The sequence below is a fragment of the Maylandia zebra genome, linkage group LG2 (genome assembly GCF_041146795.1).
Source record: "Maylandia zebra isolate NMK-2024a linkage group LG2, Mzebra_GT3a, whole genome shotgun sequence".
Lineage (NCBI taxonomy): Eukaryota > Metazoa > Chordata > Actinopteri > Cichliformes > Cichlidae > Maylandia > Maylandia zebra.
In genome coordinates this window covers 8478091-8497982 of record NC_135168.1, presented here as the reverse complement: position 1 = coordinate 8497982, position 19892 = coordinate 8478091, and positions in this window count along the sequence as shown.

Sequence of the window (19892 nt, the reverse complement as noted above, 5' to 3'; positions counted from 1 at the left end):
TCTACTTCTACACTTGTGTTGGGTAAAGTTCTTTTCCCTGCAGCAGATTTATATCTGTGCTTTCACAGGGCGTGATGTGGAGCTCAGCGCTGAGGTGCAGGTCTCCTTGGAGACGGCATCCTGGCTGAAATATTATCATGCTTCCAAAACATTTCAGCTTTTATTTTGAAAGAAACAAGACTTGAAAACGAATCCCCTTCTTCCTCTTGGTCTTTGTTCTTCAGAGGAGTGTCACCTGGACAAACTCAGGGCTGTTCTAGAGCCTTTCTTATTATTTGACTCCATAGAAATAAAACTGAATGGAATCAAACAAAAACTCCCAAACAGCTAAAACACTTTGCTTTATTCTCTTTTTTAACAAATACGTTGAAGTCCATCCACAACAACACAGCTGAGATCTCCTTTGTAATCAAGTGTTTACATCCTTTGTACAGATCTGCATACAAAACAATCATTTACGTCCCACAGAAGTCTAGTTACACGTAACTATACAAGAACTGGTAAATGACAGAAACATGAGACACATGATCACAGGTGATAACAAAAAGAGAAAGAATTCATGTGTTAGTGATGTTTTTCAGCCCTGATGGCTCATGTTGGAGAAACAAGCTGAGGTACGTGGAAAGTTCACACACACAAGTGGGCGTGAGCGCACACACAGAGAGAAACACAACTGAAGCATCTGTTTGCTGTTTCTGCTTTCATCATCTCTGCTGCTGTGTCAGGCTGGGGTCTCTCAGTGACGTGGTTGAGGTGAAGTATGACGAGTATCCCTGATTCAGTCCATCGAGACAAAGGGCAAAGAAAGCTGTTGTTAACAAACTCTATGGTGATGTGGCGTTTAGCTCTGACTCTACGCTCTGCTGAATCCTTTGAACCTGCTGATCAGTAAAGCTCTACGTGCTGCAGCAGATTGACCTCATCTGTGTTCACAGGTGTGGACCTCAGCGCTGAGGTGCAGGAGAGTTTCATTCAGTTCTCCCTGCAAACAGCATCCAGCCTGGAAATACTGTCATCTTTCCCACAAATGGTGCTCTTATCTCAGAGAAGAAGTCTGATGTAAATAACTGCAATCAACAGTGATGTTCTGCACAGATCACTTTTCCATTTTGCTCTCTAGATGAGTCCCAGCTGCCTGACCTTGTGTCCAGGTGATCGTCTCACTGAGGAGCTTTTGTTCTGAAAATCTCACGTCCATCACCTGTTTCCTTTTTACTATCTCTGCTCTTTCTTTATTCACAATGCTCATAATATCACACAATTATATTCATCACCTGCATGTTTTTATCCAGCTGCTGTTAGAACCAAACAAATAAAAAGGATGAAAAGCCTGAAATCCTTTGATTTATTACATTTGAAACAAATATGAGAGCATCCCTAACAGCACAGCTGAGACCTTTGTTTTAATCAAGCCTTTGTATCGACACACTTGTAAAGATTCATATACAAAACATAATAGAATAAATCAATATAAAATACACATAATCACAAAAATGCAGCCATGTTGTGAGTTTGCATCTAAAACATGCATGTTTCCCTTTGTACAGGCAGATTTACAGCAGACAAAGCAACACGCTGATCGACTTTGACCGCTGCAAAAACAAAACACCCACCAAGTCTGAAGTCGATCAGAGGAACTGTTGACAGACTGACAGACAAACAGATGCTTGATTCATTAGTGCGATTAAATGTTCTTCTTTAGCAGCATCACTTCATGTGTTTGTGTTCCAGGAATAAAGGTCTGTTTAAACTGGACGTCTCCTCAGCATCACTCGTGCTGTCATGGTTTCAAAGCTGTGCAGAAAGAATCTGAGGGATGATACAGAGGTGACCAAAGTTACAAACATCCAGCTGTGCTGCAAATGTTTGCAGAGCTCCAAACTCTTTGGCTTTCTGCAGAGCAAGTATGGAAGAAGCACCTGAGCTAACTTCAGTTTAGACGATATGAGGAAAAATGCTGCTTCCCAAAGTTTCCTACAAGTATCCAGTTTATATTTAGAGAAGCGAAGGCTCTTTATCCTGACAACTACTCCCTGGTGGATCCCTGTCCTGTGACAGCAGCAAAGACTGTGTATCAGTATCATCAAAGCCACTTCAATAACCAGTGTTTAAAGCTCTCTAGCAGATGGACTTCAGTGGCAGCAGCCTCTGTCTGCTGTGTACAGAAGGTTCTCTGATGAAGCACACAGCAGATGCTGCACTACAACAGCAGCAGCAGCTCAGCTTCAGTTTGCTTCGACGCCCTTTTTGACCTGTGAAACAGCAGAAAATGAAACATTTCAACACCCGTTTGTTAGCGTGAGCTATTCTGCTGTTTTTCATCATTTCACAGGTGAAATAAAATCACATTTACTTCCTGTAGGAGTGATCGTGTCCAGCCTGACTGAGACCATGTGCTCCATCCTGCACAGGTAATAAACCTCTGACATGAAGGGCTGTCAAGTAGTTTTAGACAAATGGGGGTAAAAGAGACGCTAAAAGCTTAAAGAGAAACTACATTTTCTAAGAACTGTCTGACGTTCACCTCTCACTCTCAGAAAGTATACAGACTTTCTTTGATTCACTAGTGAGATAAAATGCATTTCTTGGACAACATGACTTTGATATATTTGTTTTCCAGGAGCAAAGGTCTGTTTATGCTGGCGAGTGATGCAGGCAGGAGGACTCTTTACACTGTGACTGACTAATCAATCTCTTCATCATGACTTCTGCTGTCATGGTTTTAAACCTGCGCAGTGGAGAAAAGAAGCTGAAAGAAGCTTCCTGCAAGTATCTGACGTGTTTTTAAAGAACTAAATCCTCCTCATCCTCACAGACACTCCCTCCTTAACCAGTTTCTTAAACTAGCTAACAGGTGGAGCGACACCACTACGTACCAAAGGTTATAAAGTTAACCACACAGCAGACACTCTCGGTGCGTCAGCTGTGTGGAATCAAGTTGTTCCTGCATTAATACACATACTGAAGTAACTGCCCTGAGAAAGGTGAACTGAAGCTTTGATGCTAAAGTTAAGAACCTTTTGTTCACACTTGTCACGGTCCCCATGCCTGCTCGGCTGGCCCTGTGTGGCTACATGTTATGTTTTGTCTTTTCTCTCTCTCCTCTCTCTCTGCTCGCTGCCTGGGCGGAGCTCATTGTGAGCTCCCGGCCTCCACCACCTGTAGGCAATCACCTGTGGCTCCTCACCCTGTTTGCTCCCGCTACTTAAGGCAGTGACTGAGAGCACCTCGCCGCTGGACTATTGAATAACGCTCGTCAGTGCTACTTTAGCCTCAGCCAGTTTTGAGCTCTGTCCGTAAAAGTTCCGTGCTAACCCTTGTTCTCTGTATGCAGATTTCTCGTGTTTTGGTTTGGAGACTCTGGACGCTTTTCCCGACCCCGCTCTGCACCCCTGGGAACCCTGGCCCCCTTCTCCCTCACCTGTATATAGTGCACCTGGAGTGTGTAAATAAACCTGTTTTTCTGAGACTTCAGTCTGCGCCGAGTCCTCCCTGCTCCTCCGTGACAACACTGGCAAGTGTTCAATGTTACCATTTATGCCAGTTTATTAATAAAGTACTTTTAAAAACAGCAGCAGGGCTGACAAAAGTGCAATAAAACCAAAAATCTATGAAACAGCAAATAATGAAATATTTTCATTTCAAGACCTTTTTATTAACTCTTCTCCGGCCTTTATAGCACATTTACTTGTCTTACACTCTTTCAGTTGATATGAGTGACCAATATCTAATTCATTAGCTCACTAGTGCTTTACTGTTATATTCAGTCTGCTGACTGAGATCAGGTGACATTAAAAAAATCGCTCGTGAATGAAATGTGAAAAGAAAAATCATTGTGATCAAAGCTCTCTTGTTTGCTCTGAGGCACTAAAGCTGCACAGGTAATAAGCTTCTTGGCTTTAAGTGAGGATTTCCATTCGTTTGCAAGCAAATGAAGAAACAAAAGTTTGTACGGACTTTAGAGCCCTGTTGTCCTCATGTGTGGACGTCACATTTTGGGATGTTTAGACCAAAATACAAAGTTTTGCTCCACAAGGACCTGATTTGCACTTACGAGGTCATTATCCTGCCTCTGTTCTGTCGACATTTAAAGCGAATATCCTCATATGTGGATCTCATTTCTCTCAGAAACAAAGTTCTGGTAATTCTTTGTTTGTACATGAATCAGGTCCCAAACAGCCCAAATAGCAAAGAGACTTTAAAAATGCATGAAAGAGTTCAGGTCTTAGGAGGTTAAAGCTCTAAAAGAGAAACTCCAGTGAAACAAGTTGAGGTGACCACGTGTGTCGTGTGTGTTGTTGTCACATGTTACTCTGCACGCCAGCAGGTGCCGACAGGTTAATCTGGCCCTGCTTTGTTTGTCCTTTTGGAGCAAAAAGCCTGTTTTTCTTGTGTTTTTAACTACATTTGATCATCACGTTGCTGATATCGTCTGATCTGCATCCCAACTGCTAAGTTTGTGTTATTTAGGTTGTTTCTTTGAATGTTTCTCTTGCTAACTGTCTGAGGTTCACCTCTCACAGAGTGAACATAATTCTGCCCTTGTAGGATTAATCTTTGTGGTTGCAAAACCGTCCATTTGTTTAGCAGAACTGACATGTTTCTGAATCCATCCCAGAGCCGAGGGTTTGTGTAAGTGGGTTTTTAGTGTGGGTTTTCGTGCTGGCAGGGAGGCAAAAGGTGATTTCAGTGTCTACTATATAAAGAGGCAGCAGCTTCCAGATCTTCATCTGTGTTCTCCTCCATCATCATTTCACTCATCACATGGCTTCACATCTCAGCCTTCTGGGAGTGGTGCTGTGCTCCTCATGGTTTCTGCTTCTGAAATCCCACCTCAGGCAGACTTTGATTTACAGGCAGCAACAGTCATCCATAATGGTTCTTATTTTACCGCCCATCTAGTTTCATAACCACATGTCCAACTTAGGGTTGCAGGAAGGGGAGCTTCAGTACATGTTCATGTACTGTGTTGTGTGATATACTACAAGTGTTTGTCCCATAAGTATTTGGACAATGAACTCTGCTGTAGCTGTGTCTCTGTCCAAAGTAAAACTATCAGGATGTGTTGAAGTGCAGAATCAGAGTTTTAATTCGAGGGATTTAACAAAAGAACTGCTTTAACTGCTTCCTGGCTGCGTTCAGCTGTTACTCACAGGGCACCACAGTGGGTGACTGTTCATGTGTGATTGGACACATTTTTAGGCCTGATGCCATTTCTGACACAACCCCAAAGAGATGTTTTGTCTCCTCCTGAGATTCAGCCGCTGAGCTTCCACTTGGTAGGCAAATGTGTAAAGAACTATATTCAGGGGCGTTTTTAGCCCGTTTTGGGGGGTGCTTCCCAAAATGGATCAAAGCACCCCCAAAGATTTCTTACTTTTTTGACAATATTTGGTGTTTGTGTGATACACTACAAAAAATATAGAAAGTATACAGTACTTGGTTGAGATCTTTTAACAACAGAAGTATAGATAACCCCCCTCCCAGAATGGTTTGTTCCAGCTCTCCCCTGCTCTGGCTCTGGTGCCCTTTGTGCCAGAGAGATGGTGGCTGAGACGCAGCAGAGCGGAGGTGGAAGTGCCTGGCTTAAAACAGGACATGTTAGCTGCATTTAACCTTCAGTTACTCTTTATATAGCTGGTAGGAGTCAGACCATGTTTCTGTTTACCTGAAAAACATTACACCAGGTAACCTGCTGGGTTAAACGTGTTTTCCGACGATGTTTGCTGCCCTACAATCCGTCCTGCTCTGTAGTGAAATCAGAGACATTTGACCGTCCTGTTGCTCCCATTGAAATGTATACAGCCTGTTTAAAATCTAAAACTTAAAACTGTCCGTAGCTGCTGTTGTTGCCACTGTCCTGTTAGAAAAGGAAGGAATGAGAGAAGCTGCTCATTTTGTCATATGTGCCGATATTAAACCCAAGGTACTTACCAGCTAACTGACTGGATTCCCATTAACCTTATAACTCCTGTTGTGTGTGTGTGTGTGAGGTTCATAATGGATATAAGGACGTCTTTTCAAAAGAAGCAGCAACATTCAGGTAAAAATGAAAGAACAAATGATCCGTCAATAAAGGATAATGTTGGATCAGTGTTTCAGTATTTATGTCTTTTATTTGATGTTCATGTGTTTGATTTTTTGCCTTTTGGTTGAAAGTACACTGAGGGAGGACTTTTTTATTAGTGATTTCAATAGTATTTTTTCATATTAATGTAATTTTTTCATCTAATACAATCTATTTGTGTAGCCACTAAGACTGGTGGACCTAAATCTTCACCTCCAAGTCCGTTCACATACAAGAGGAAGGGGAGTGAGCGGGTCAGCGCTCAGGGCACAGAAACTAAACTGGCTTAAAACACCATTTATGTCCATAAAAAAAAAAAACACAGCCAGAGTCACAAATACAAGATAAAATTCCCCGTATACAATAAAAATATTGTTGCAACCCGCTAAAAACCCTGCCGGCAGAAATAACTATACACTATTAAAACAAGGCTAAAACATGTTTTCCATATGCTAAAATTACCCTCCCACAGTCCCATAATCCCACAGTCAAGTCACACATGGGCGAGTGGTCCTTATATGAAAGAGACAGGAGAGGAACTTCTCTTCCAGTATGGTAAGACTCGTCAGCAGCAGACCAGGGAGGAGGCTCCTATCGCAGACCTGTCTCCTGCTGACAGCGCGTCGCCGCACAGTCCCGCCCCACTCCACACCTGAACACGGACTCCCTCGTCTCACCGTCAGATGCAGGCAGAGGGGCATCCCTGCCCTGTTGTGCATTGCAGCCATCGCCACCCACTGTTGCTGTTCCTGCGTTGGGAGTGGATCGCCGAACGACTCGCGGCACAGTCAGGCCGCAGTTCCTTCCACACACGTGCGGGCTTGCACGCGTTCCTTTTTCTCCTGCTCACCTTTCGTGCGTCGCTCCCCTTTTTGTCTCTGCGCTCACTATCCCCTTTAACAGGTCAACCTGGCGGCTGATAGGCCACCTTGGGGAACGCCCCCACCTCACAGGTGCCTACAATTGTCTGTTTAGTCCACAGTGGATTAAAGGAACATGGTACAACATTAACACACATAATATAAATATGAGGATAAAACCATGCCGTATAAATATCAATAAACAAACATGCAATATAAATATCACAATAAAATCATGCAAATAAAATCAACACTATGTACCAATACACAGATTGATAAAACATAAAAACACAAATTTCCACTGTGTGACATCTGCGTGTGATTATCAGTTCAAAGAGGGAGAGAGGAAAGAGGGGAAAGAACAAGGTCAGGGAGAATCAGGTAAGGAAGCAGACAGGGAGCAGTGACAGTTACAGCAGAAACTGTTAAACTGCTTGAGAGAGTTGATCACCAAACACTGATAGATTTGCCAACCTCGAGGTGAGGTGACGTTAAAATAAAAGAAACAATCTGCAGAGCCATGTTAGTCGTGTCTGCAGTGAAGAGCTTTTTATACATTGTACCATAGGCACAGTTGCCTCCATTTTTATAATTGTTTAAATTAATATTTTGTACATTTGTACATTTCAAGGACTCTATTTTTGGAGTGTATGTTTATGTTTATGTATTATATTATACGAACACTTTAAAAGTCTGTCCAAAAATCACTCAGTTTACTTTTTACTCACTATGAGCATCATTCATTATTCTCCCCAGTAATTAAGGTCAGGATATGTATGTTTTTATTCCAATCCATTCTTCTTTTGCAGCGTTTAAATAACCTTGATCAGATTTGATGGTTTTGTTACAAACTTTTCAAAAACTGTTTGATTAGAGTTTTTTTTTTTAATTGAATATTGATTTATTGATTAGCATTCAAATATCTCAGTGAAAACAATAAAGATCTACCACAAAGCAAGAAACCGAGACAAGGCTAATCAAAAGGTACTGGCTGAAGCATGTTTATTAAATTGTGTTAAAATGTACAAAACAGTGATGTCATGTTTTGAGACTTGATGAATTTAAGAATCTTATGATTTAATAAAGACATTTGCAGACTTGCACAGAGAGGGTAAAATTAGGATGACTGATAACGGAGACGAAGACAACAGACGACGAGGACAGGAAGGAACAGGGGTTTAAATGCACCAAGGAGACAGTCAGAGAGAACTTGGTACAACTGGAGGCATGTAGGGATGCAGGGACTGACAGAGACGGGGAAGAAGTCTCATCGTGACGAGTAAAGTTTATCTTGCCTGGCTGGGCAGCTCTCTGGGTGCTCAGCACCCCAAAGCTCTGATCCTAGAATCGCCCCTGGTTGAGACGCATTTTCTCTAAACACCGGGTCTCTGTGGCTTTTAAACACCTCAACACGCTGCACCAAAAACTGGTCCACCCCAAGGATCGGGTCCCCCGACACAAACAGAGTAACATAGTGTACGCTGTTAAGTGCAGGAGGATTGTCAGGATTTATACATCGGGGAAACCAAACAACCTCTGGCTAAGAGGACGGCACAACACAGAAGAGCCACCTCGTCAGGCCAGGACTCTGCAGTCTGTTTACACCTACAGGCCAGTGGACACTCTTTCAATGATGAGGATGTGACATCCTGGACAGGGAGGAACGCTGGTTTGAGGGCGGAGTCAAGGAGGCCATTTACGTGAAAAGGGAAAGACCATCTCTGAATGGAGGAGGGGCCTAAGGGTCCATCTGTCACATCTTACATGCTGTGACTGCAGCCATTCCCACATCTCTGTGAATGGGACTCATGGACATGGATCAGTGGTTGTTGATCAATGGTCATGAGAATTTGCATGATTAAGATGAAGGAACTGACCTCAGCCCCAGTGGGCTGGTTTCAGTCATTATGCAAATGTCCTGTTTATAAGATTGAAACCTGCAGCTGAGACTGAAGACGTCACCTGATGATGACGACACGTTTCTCCCACAAAACGCTGCGTCCAGATGAACAGAACCAACTTTTGGAGACTCGTCTCTTGTACTGACTCACAGTTTTGTGTCTCTTGCAGCTGTTTCATCGGGCATGTTTGTTGTGACCCAGAGTCCAGATGTTTCTGTCATGGAGGGAGAGACCGTAAGCATCACCTGCTGCTGGACAAGAAAGTTTGAAAGATTCAGAGTGGCCTGGCTGAAAAATCAAACAATAATTAAGAGAGAGACCAACGCAAATCAATCTCCAAGTGTCTGAAAAAGGAGGCAAAGACTCATCTTTGAACATTTCAAACATCAGAGGATTCAGGAACACACATCTGTAAAGTGACTGTGGAGATTCCATCTTTAACTGTGTCTAAAGGAAATGGGACCATCATCACAGTCAGAGAGAAGACGGTGAATAACAACAACCACACAGACTCCAGTGAGTGAACACGTTCAGTTTGGTGACCAACACGCCTCCAAAATATGTGAACATGTCACCTTTTACAGATTAAACGCTGTCACATGAAAGTCTAGTCTGTCACGTGTCTGTGCTGTTACCGTACACGTGGCAGCCTTTGGTCGTCTGAAGGGACGATTAATAAACATTGAATCCTCCAAACCAGAGCGATGAAACTACCTGAACGTCTGTCAGCTGAAAACCTTCAAACTTACAGACGTTTGTGACGACTGGCTTAGAAAAAACTTTACAAACTTGTTCAGCGTTTTTGGTTTTGTTTTAAATTTATGTGATGATTCCAAAAACACTGCTGATTAAAAATGAATGATTGACTTTTGACTGATTGTCTCATTTAATGAATTAATTAATACTTATCATAGTAAACTCCTCTGGGTTACCATAGTAACACGACCAGTAAAGATGCTTTGGCATGCAGACTGGAGCAGCAGGGATCAAACCACCTGTCACGGCTGCACAGCAGTTGTGTGGTGTATTGAAAAAAGGATCCAAAATGCAGGTACCGGCTGGGGTGCGAGTGAGTGTTTATTTACAGCGGTGAGAAGGTGACAAAACAGGAAGAGCAGAGCGGGGAGTAAACAAACCTAAACTGGGAAAACTAAAGAACAAAACTTAAACCAAACACTCACGGGAGGAGGAGCGAAATGCACAAAGAGAGATGGCAGAGAGATGCAGAATGAATACCAGGTAACAGAATAATGCAGACTGACATGGAACTAAACAGACGACGCGACAGAGAGCACAGGAAAACACAGGGCTTAAATACACGGGGAGTAATCAGGGAATGGGCCACAGGAGGGAGACACAGCTGGGAGCAATAAGGCTAACGAGACAGGGGAGAGGTAAAACTGAACACACTGACATGAGACATGAACTTTCAGAATAAAACAGGAAACTAACAGACACAGAATCAGACAGGACACTGAACATGACAGGCAGACTCATGAGCAGACACAATAACACCATGGACAGACAGAGGGAACACAGAGAAGTGGGAGCAGGCAGGCAAAGAACAGAAACCTAACAAATGGCAAAATCACAACAGAATACACACTCGGAATGAACAAAAGCATAAGGAAACACAAAACACTGAGTCCTCAGACTCAGGACCATGACACCACCGACCTTACTATTGTCAGGTGACCTGCTCCACCTCCTGAGCCCCACTTCTCATGACAAATGACTTCCTTTTCTTTTATTCTCACTGACACTTGAGGATTGATCATGTTTGATTAGAGCTGCTGCTGATTCTGCAGCCACAGGATGTGCCGAGGCTCAGGGAGGGGCAGCCATGTGACCAGTTCGGCTGAGAGAAAGAAGACATCAAAGACGTGCTGTGGAGGAGCCAGATATGAATAATAACTCATGATTAAACACGTAGAGGTGTATTAACACAAAGTGAGTGAAGAAGAAACACCCAGTGCATCATGGGAGTCCCCCAGCAGCCTACACCTATTGGGTGGATGTTACATGTACAAGATTCAAACTTGTGATTTGAACTAAATAATTTCATGTTTCTGTGGTGAACATAATTAAATCATGTAGCATCTGCATGAAATTCAGCAACTTAATTCTTGTTCTTGTTGAGATGACAGGATACAATCTAGTCAGAGTGGTTCGTTACCTGGACTCACGAAGTTCACAAGATCACATTAGATGTCAAACTGCAGGAAAATCACTGGAGTTTTCAGCAGCAGACAACTACGCCCACAACAACAGATTTCTTTGAGTGTAACTAAGGGAGGATTCAGGGTCACCTGGTCCAGCCCTAACTATATGCTTTAGCAAAAAGGAAAGTTTGAAGCCTAATCTTGAAAGTAGAGATAGTGTCTGTCTCCTGAATCCAAACTGGAAGCTGGTTCCACAGAAGAGGGGCCTGAAAACTGAAGGCTCTGCCTCCCATTCTACTTTTAAATACTCTAGGAACAACAAGTAGGCCTGCAGAGTGAGAGCGAAGTGCTCTAATAGGGTGATATGGTACTATAACAGGCGTCCCCAACTCCTGGACTCCGGTCCAAATCCAGACCCCAAGAGGATTTTGTCCGGATCACAAAGCAGTTTCTCATTTATTGCGTAGTTGGATAGTTTCTTCCTGCCGGCTGCCGTGGCTGACTTTTGAACTGGCGCGACACGCAGCTATGCAGGTTAGCATCATGCTGGTCCACTCTCCCAGCCAGCTGTTGGCAGTAATGCACCACCAACTGCCAATAAAACGACAAAGAAGAACAAGCTATGTGGGTATGTGAGTTGATAGGTTACTATGTTGGGAGCTTGCTGAGTGGATGAGTAAAAGAAGATGGCTTTGTCAAAAATACTTATAAAGTTATCAAGAGTGGAAATCTGAAGAGCTGTTATGAAATCAAACATAAGAACTTCAACCAAAGCTGTGCGCCTGGGTCTGACGGTAGAACAAGAAGAATAAATGAGGTATGAGCGGCTACACGGCTGATAACAGTCTGTGACAGCACAACAGCATACGAGTGTTCACTGTGAGCACGGTGGACTTTAGGAGGACACAAAAAGACTTTCACTGACTGGAAAATGATAAAGAGTGAAAGGAAGCTGCAGCAGAAACACTTTTTAGTTTGGAAGAGAAACAATGTAACACTTCTAGATGGAAACAAAGTAAAGTGCAACAATTTACCTTCAATAAAAAATAAATTACATCCTTAATAAAACTATAAACATTTGAACCGTTTGATACTGAAACATAAAATGAAATAAACTCCATAAACAATCAAAATGAATTCAAACTGATCAGCAACATTAACTCAGGAGCACAATATATGAAACACTTTAACCTACAAAACAAAAACGAATCAAACAGTTTGTGCTGATTTCTTTCTTTGATCAAAATAACAAAGTCAGCATTAATGGCTCCGACGAGCACGTTTTGCAGTGCACAGCTTTTCAAAGCAGCTTTGAAGCAGGATCCTGCAGCTCTCAGCTCCTGCTCAGTGTTTAGCTGGGACCTGGACTTGGTCTGCAGCAGCAGCAGAGAAGCCTCACAAAGATGAGACTAAAGGAAGAAGAACGCCCAGAGCCTGCTGCCCTCAGAGTGGATACTGCTTCTCTACACTCAGCCAGAATCCACTCAGTGTCTGTGATGTGAACTGCAGTCTCAGTGTGGAGTCAGACGTCAATGAACTGGTTCTGCTCTGCAAAGCTGAAACCAGTTGGAGCTGGTCATGCTGGGAACTGTTTTCATGGAAGTCCTTTTAAAAGTATCCCATCAGTGATGAAATATGCTGCTTGATATATGGAGTCACTGAGGCGGCATCATCGTCAGTAGTGTCAACAAATTCATGCAGGTTCTCCAATGAATCTGTGTCTCCTTCATCGAGTCTCCTGCCCCACACTGCAAGCTTTCCAGTGACAGAGCTGATCTTGTGACCTGAGGGAGGTTTTTATCTTTCCCTTGAAGCTGTAGATTTACTTCATTTCCAAATATGTCACACAGGTAGGCCAGTTTTGCCAGGAAGCTCTCATCACTAACTCTGCGACTTCATACTTGTGCTCCTGCTCCAAAAACATCTGATCTGCTCTCTGAGCACAAAAACTCAGGACAAGACTTTTCCTGGTGACAGCCGCCTGGCTTCACTGTGAAACAGCACAGCTTGATGTTCGGCTACATCTCCTCACAGACAGCAGAGACACTCTTGTTTTTACTGGTCTGGTCTTTATAAAACCGACTAAACCAATAATTTCAGTCATAACCTCACTGAATTCAGAGGAAAGCTGCTCTCAGTGTGAAACACTCCAGCAGAGGGCGCTGTTAAGTCCTTATTGTAACACAGTTACTGTGTGCAGTTAGACTTCATACATAATCTGCACTTATTTCCATCAGACATGCTGTCAGTAAATGATTGGTTTCTATTGATTCTACTTCCTGTTGACTCGTTTGATGACAGTGAAACAATCACAGCTGATTGTGTGATGATGTAAACTGTCACTGTTACATTCAGTGTGTGTGACATAATGTTAGTGCAGGCTGATAACAGCCTGGTTCTGTTAGAAACACATGAACGTGTCCATAGATCAGTGTGTGTTTAACATGAGAGCTTCAGCCCTGCTGATGTGTTAAATAAAGACATGCAGGAAAACTGATGAGACTCTGAAATAACTCTTTATATTTATAATGTAACTCTGCATCAAAAGAACAACAAAGGATCCCAGACAGGTTTCTGTGAACAAAGACCATTCTGATGTTTCTGTGTTTCTAACACTTTGACATTATTAGTAAACAGACTGCAGTGAGCAGCATTTATAAAGAGCTTCTATATAAAGATATGACAGCTGTTTGACAAGTTTATCACTCTGTGTTTGGACCTGATCAGTCCAGCTGTTTACTTGAAATATGTTCATTTTGGGGTGGGTACAGTTTCCTCTGCGGTGGGTAGGGTGGGCTGCCCCGGGTCCTGTGGGGCTTGGCAGTGCTACCGTAGGCCGCGGTCTGGATGGACCTGGGCTCCCTTGCCTTGGTGGGTACCAGAGGACGGGGGTGCCTACTGGGGTCAGCGGGGGAGCTGGCCCTAGGGAGGGGCATCCTCCCCTCCCTCCTTTTCCTCCCCATCCCCGGCTACCTCCCTCTTCCCGCTCCACCACACTCACCCATACAGGTAGGGCCTTGGGGTGCGGGTGTGTCACAGGAGTGCAGGTGAGACATCCCCCCCCCCCCGTCCCCTTCTGGCCACCTGTGCCTCAATTTTATCTCACAACTTAGACATCCACATTACTTACACTCTCATAACACACACATATATATAGGGCCTTGAGGGTGGGCACGTTAACGGCGTCCAGTGGACGGTCTGTGTACTCAAACCTACCTCTGGCGCTGGTGCCCACCTCTCAATTTTAAATCCATGTAGACATTGAGGGTTCTCGGGAGGGGCCATGCTAACACCTGCTGCTCTCTGGCAGCAGCACCATTTTTTAGTTTTAAATGCACTTTAGAGCAACACGCAGCAACACTACACATGAGCGGGAGGAGGGAGGTATGGGGTCTTCACACACCCCCGTTCTCTGCTAGCCATCGGGGCGGGGGGGCTGGGAGGAGATGTTGGCTGTCCGATTGGCCTCCCTGCTGCTGCGGAGCCTGGGACGGTCTGCTTGCCTCCACCCCGGGGGGAAGGGTAACATCTCTTGGGTCTGGGTTCTGCTTCCCCCTCTGGGGGCGAGGGTACCTGGACCCGGGGTATAGAGTATGTTTGGGGAGTGTGATTGTGTGTACATGTCCATTTATGTCAGTCCTTACGTTGGGTGAGTGCTGAGTGTTTGTATATGTGTGCATGAGGGTGGGAACGCATGTTTGTGTCTGTGTGTGCCTGTTTGTCTGTGTCTATATGTCAGGTCGGGTCTTAGACTCCACCTCTCTGGGAACTCCCAGGCCCTCCAAGGCCTATCTCCCCTCACCACACTCCCTGTTGGTGACTGATGCCCTCAGGGGTCGGTGCATTGGTGGTTCTTGGTGTCCGGGGCTGGGCGCTCAGGTATGTACCGGCTCACTCCCGGTGGCTACCTGGCGGGGCCTGGCGCCTGTTGCTCGGTCAGGCCTCCTCCGGGGTGTGGGGGGCCCTCGGGCCTCCGGCCTCTGGGCCTGCGGCTCGGTTCACTCTGGCACAGCCGGCTGCCGGCGGAGCCGTTGGGCACGCTGGTGAAGCCCCCTCTAGCTTCTGCTCGGTGGCTACTGGGTGACGCCTCGTCTGGGGATCCTCAGCCCTTCCCATGAGGGTGGCACAGATGCCCCTCCGGTTGTCCTCCTTGGGCTCTCGCACTCTGGGGCCTGGATCTCCTCCATGCCTGTTTCATGCCCTGGGGGACGGGGCTATGGCTCGCTACATCCTCTTGCAGACCATTACATGTGGAAACCATTTGAATACAAGCGCGCTGATCCACACAGGTGTGCACACGGGTGTTCACTGCTCGTAGACTTAAATTACACCTTTCTTGGCTGCTACTTCAAAGCACATTGTGCGCTGTCTGTCCTGCGTGCTGCACAACACATTATTTGACCACAAGTGTCTGTGAAGGTTCTCAGTCATCCAGGTCATCGTAGTCAAAGGAGCCTCTGTCAGCTAGAGCTGGGCGATAGAACGATAACGATATGTATCGCGATATAACTTTTACTCGATAGAGAAATTAAGCTATCGCGATAGACCTCGCCGCTCTTGTCCTCTTAAAAATAAAAATAAAAAAAAGGTCAGCCAATCCAAATTAAGTAGCGCAGAGCCGAACCAATCACAGCCGCAGCGTCACGTCACGTGACTTGTTACGTACAGCACAAGTGCCAAGCCGCACGTGTGTTTGTTTGGGAAGCAGCCAGTGGGTAATGGAGGAAATGAGTGTGCCGACTAGAAAATTCAACCGAGCGTGACCGAAGAGAAAACAGATGATGGTTCCAATGCCGGAGAAATTCTCGAACAGAAGAGCCACAGAAGCTCCATAGTGTGAAGGTATTTCAGCTATTTCAAGTCTGACAAAAACAGAGTAGCGTGCACTGTAAATTGTGCCGAAAGCAAGTCTGGAAATACAATAAACTGGTGCATGCGTCACACTGTGCGCCACGTTATTGTTTCGGTGAAATGAATTTCTACAATACTGTTAATTCTACTCTCTGCAGTGTTTAAATGCTTACATATACACACAGTTACTGTCCCTCCACACATACGACTCGGTTCTGCTTCTATGCCCCAGCTTTGTTTACTTTTTCCCACCGAGGCTTCTAGACTTCTGATTGGCCAACATTTCTGCACGGTTAGGAATCTAGCTCCACCTGCTGCTTTGGCATGTTCATAGCAGCGTTTTCCTTCATTTCTGCCTTTATGTGTGGACGGGATTATTTTTTAAAACGAAAACGGAAAATCTCCGTTTTCAAAAACACCCGTGTACGTGTGGACGTAGCCTCAGTCTCTGACTGGAAGCGCTAATTCGTCATTCGGCTTTTGTCAGACTAAAGTAACTGTTAAAACTGTTTGAAAAGCTAAGCTATACAACAAGGAGAGATTGAGAATTTCCTTTTAGTTCTCAGTTTATTTGATATTGACAAAAGTTAGTCATTTTTGTCTGTTCTTCTGTAAAACAAACTAAGATTTATTTTTAGAATTAATATTTTGTTTCTAAGTGGAATTGACAGTTTAGTCTGTTTCGTTTGTTCTATTTTGAAACTTAAACACTTTAGCGGCTGCCTTTTGTGTAGTTTGCAATATTTGCCTTTATTTATCTGAAAAAGTCTCATGTTCCTTAAGTACATCTACCCTGTTGAACTTATTATGGGAAATAAATATTTAAATCAAAACAAGCTGCTGATTATTTCACATTTTACTTGTGAGCAACGGCACATTTAAATCTTACAAATATAGTTATTTGGCTTATATCGTGATAGATATCGTTATCGCCTGAAATGAAAAAAACATGTCGTGATATGAAAAAATCTCATATCGCCCAGCTCTACTGTCAGCAAAGAGGCACAGAAAAGAAGATCAGACACCAGCGAGGGAGGATAAGAAGGACAGACGCAACAACATTGTCATCCCCTATGTAGCCGGTGTATCAGAAAAACTCAGGAGAGTTTTCTCCAAGCATGACATCCTGGTGTATTTCAGACCCAGCAACACGCTCAGACAAAAACTGGTTCACCCGAAAGATAAAACGCCAAAACACAGACTTAACAATGTGGTGTATGCTGTACAGTGCAGCGAGGAATGCCCAGACCTCTACATTGGAGAGACCAAACAGCCACTTCACAAGCGCATGGCACAACATAGAAGAGCCACCTCCACAGGACAAGACTCAGCAGTCCATCTGCATCTTAAGGACAAAGGACACTCCTTCGAGGATGCCAATGTTCACATTTTGGACAGAGAGGACAGATGGTTTGAAAGAGGAGTGAAAGAAGCATCTATGTCCACTGTGAGCGACCATCTTTGAACAGAGGCGGGGTTTACGAAACCAACTCTCTGCCATCAATAATCCAGTTTTGAGATCCCTTCCCAGACGCCTTAACGCCCACTCACATCCTGGGCCATCTGATCTCAGGAATTCGCATGATAAGGTGGGGCCAGGTTTCACAATGAACTCACCCGAAACTCTGGCTGATTGGGACCCACACCCAGTTTCACACCTTGGCTCAGGCGATTAGAGGATCATCAGGGGGTCCTTTTGTCCCTCTGTGGGGGGTCACTCCCACTAGGTTTATATCTGGGACTCTCCACCATTTGACCTTAGAACTGAAGAAGCTTCTCGGATGAGAGGTGAAACGTCTTCAAGCAACTTAAAGAAGTCCAGACGCTTTTCTTTGCAAGCTCCTTTGACATTTGACCACAAGCAATCTTTTCTGGTTTGACGCCGTCTTTGTAGCCAGAAACCAGCTCTCTCCTCGGCTTCCTCCACTACACGCTTCCCCACGCCAGTCTCCTCCGTCACTATAAAGGGGAGAGTCATGAGCTCCATCACCCTCACCTGTGCCGTCCAACGTCCCGCCACCAGCCTCCACTGCAGCAGGCCAGAGACCACACCCCTGCCACAATAAGTAAAAGTATATCCTTGCTGTACCCTTAATGCTAAATGTGCTAAATTAACCGCTGCCTTTGCCCCTTTGGGATTATTCTTATGTCACTGGGATGTTGACCTTTGACCTTCACATTAGAGAGATGGGCAGACATAATTAGTGTATGAATTTTAAAGTAACAGGTAATAAAGAGAGTGTAGCAAATGTAGTCAGGTTTATTACTCTGTATCACACATGAGTGCCCGAGGGAGGCGGGGCTGACTGGGGAGACACAGGAAACAGAGAGACAGGGCTGACTCGACATGAAACGATGAAACGTGGGACACGGGAACAGAAACTAAACACAGGCTGAAATGAACACTGAGGGAGGGAGAACTAAGATTACTGAGAGCCTGATAAATAAGAAGAACAAAAACCAAGAAAAACAAGAGTCAAAGAAAACCAAAAACACAAAGCATTGGGCCAGGACCCACTGCTGTGACATTTATATGTGATAAAAACATTAAAAACTGCTCAGATGTTGAAATCTTTCTACGTATACTTTAGGTTCAGCTCTGCAGCCTGGCATTTGGTTAAGCATGATTCAAACATTTGATTTTGTTTAACTGGTTTTAATTATAGTTACTTTTTGTGAACATTTGTTGCAGCATTTAAAAATACATCATTTATTTTCAAACTTTTGTTTGATTTAGAGCATCATATTTGACCAACGTAAATGTTTTAATTTCATATAAAATAACTGAAGCAGTGAACTAAATATCTGAAATCTTTCCTTCCTTAAAAGTTATAATCCTACTTAAGTTATAGTGCAAACGCTTAAGCAACAAATATACTTGATGCTAATTAATTAATATTTCCCTTTGATGTTGCAACTATGCGGTCACTTCTGTCTTTAAACAAAATAATATTTTCCAGTTACAGAAATCATAAAGTCCAAACTAAAGTGCTACTGTTGCTATATGCATTTTATATAAATCATGGATGATGGTCCTGACATGAAGGAAGAGAAAGTTACAGGTTGCATCCTTTGACTTTGTCTCCGTGCCTTTGGGCGATTTTCAGAAGGACAGATGTTTCTGTTCAATTCTTAAATCAATTTTTTCAAACACAAACACTATTTTAAAGCTTCTAGAGAGTAAAATATTCATGATAATTATAATAACAATAATAAAAACAAAAGCTCTCAGATCCATCAAACCAAGCAGCAGAAAGAACAATAACTGAAGAGAAAACTTTAACCTTGTAGACTTCATTATGTTCCAGCTGCTCTACAGACGCTGTGACCTCGAACTTAAGCAGGTCGTAACATATGTGCAGCTCAATAACAGCTCAATGCTCTCCGCAGGAGTAGTCCAGCAGTAGAAATCAGTCCAATAACAAGGTGTGTAACATCTAGCAGGGTGACAGAAAAACCCAGGGTAACTTCTAAGGACCTCAACGTCTCTCTCACATTGTGTTTTTTAAACATGCTTCCATTTGTCACTTCAGTCTTTACTCTGAAATACAGGAAGAGAAATCATGGCTGAAACAATTTCTCATGAAACCAGGGGTGTGGTCCAACAGTCAGTTTGGTGAGGAAGGTTCCTAACTGAGAGAAGTGACCCAGAAGTATCTGTGTAGCAGCCACAATGAATCCAGACCATGAGCTTTATTAACTGATCAAAGTCTCTTCTTTCATCTTCTGTATCATTTAGTTTGCATTGGTAATGCCCATTATTGTAATGCTTTTTTAAGACGAGCAAAACTTTATTTCACTTTGGGTTAGCTGGGATAAGTGATGGATGGAGGGAATTTTACTTCAGCCACAGAAATCCTAAACAGGAAGGAGGAGCAGAGTTACAGTGGATCACTATCCAGCAGGGAAACAAGGTTTATTTCAATTTCTTGGCCATGAGTGAGATTTACTGAGTGGGCAAATTAGGGAGACGACACCATCAGATCCCGAGCCCTCCATGTGTTAATCAAGAGACGGCTGCTGTGCTACATCCATAAATAATGAATAAATT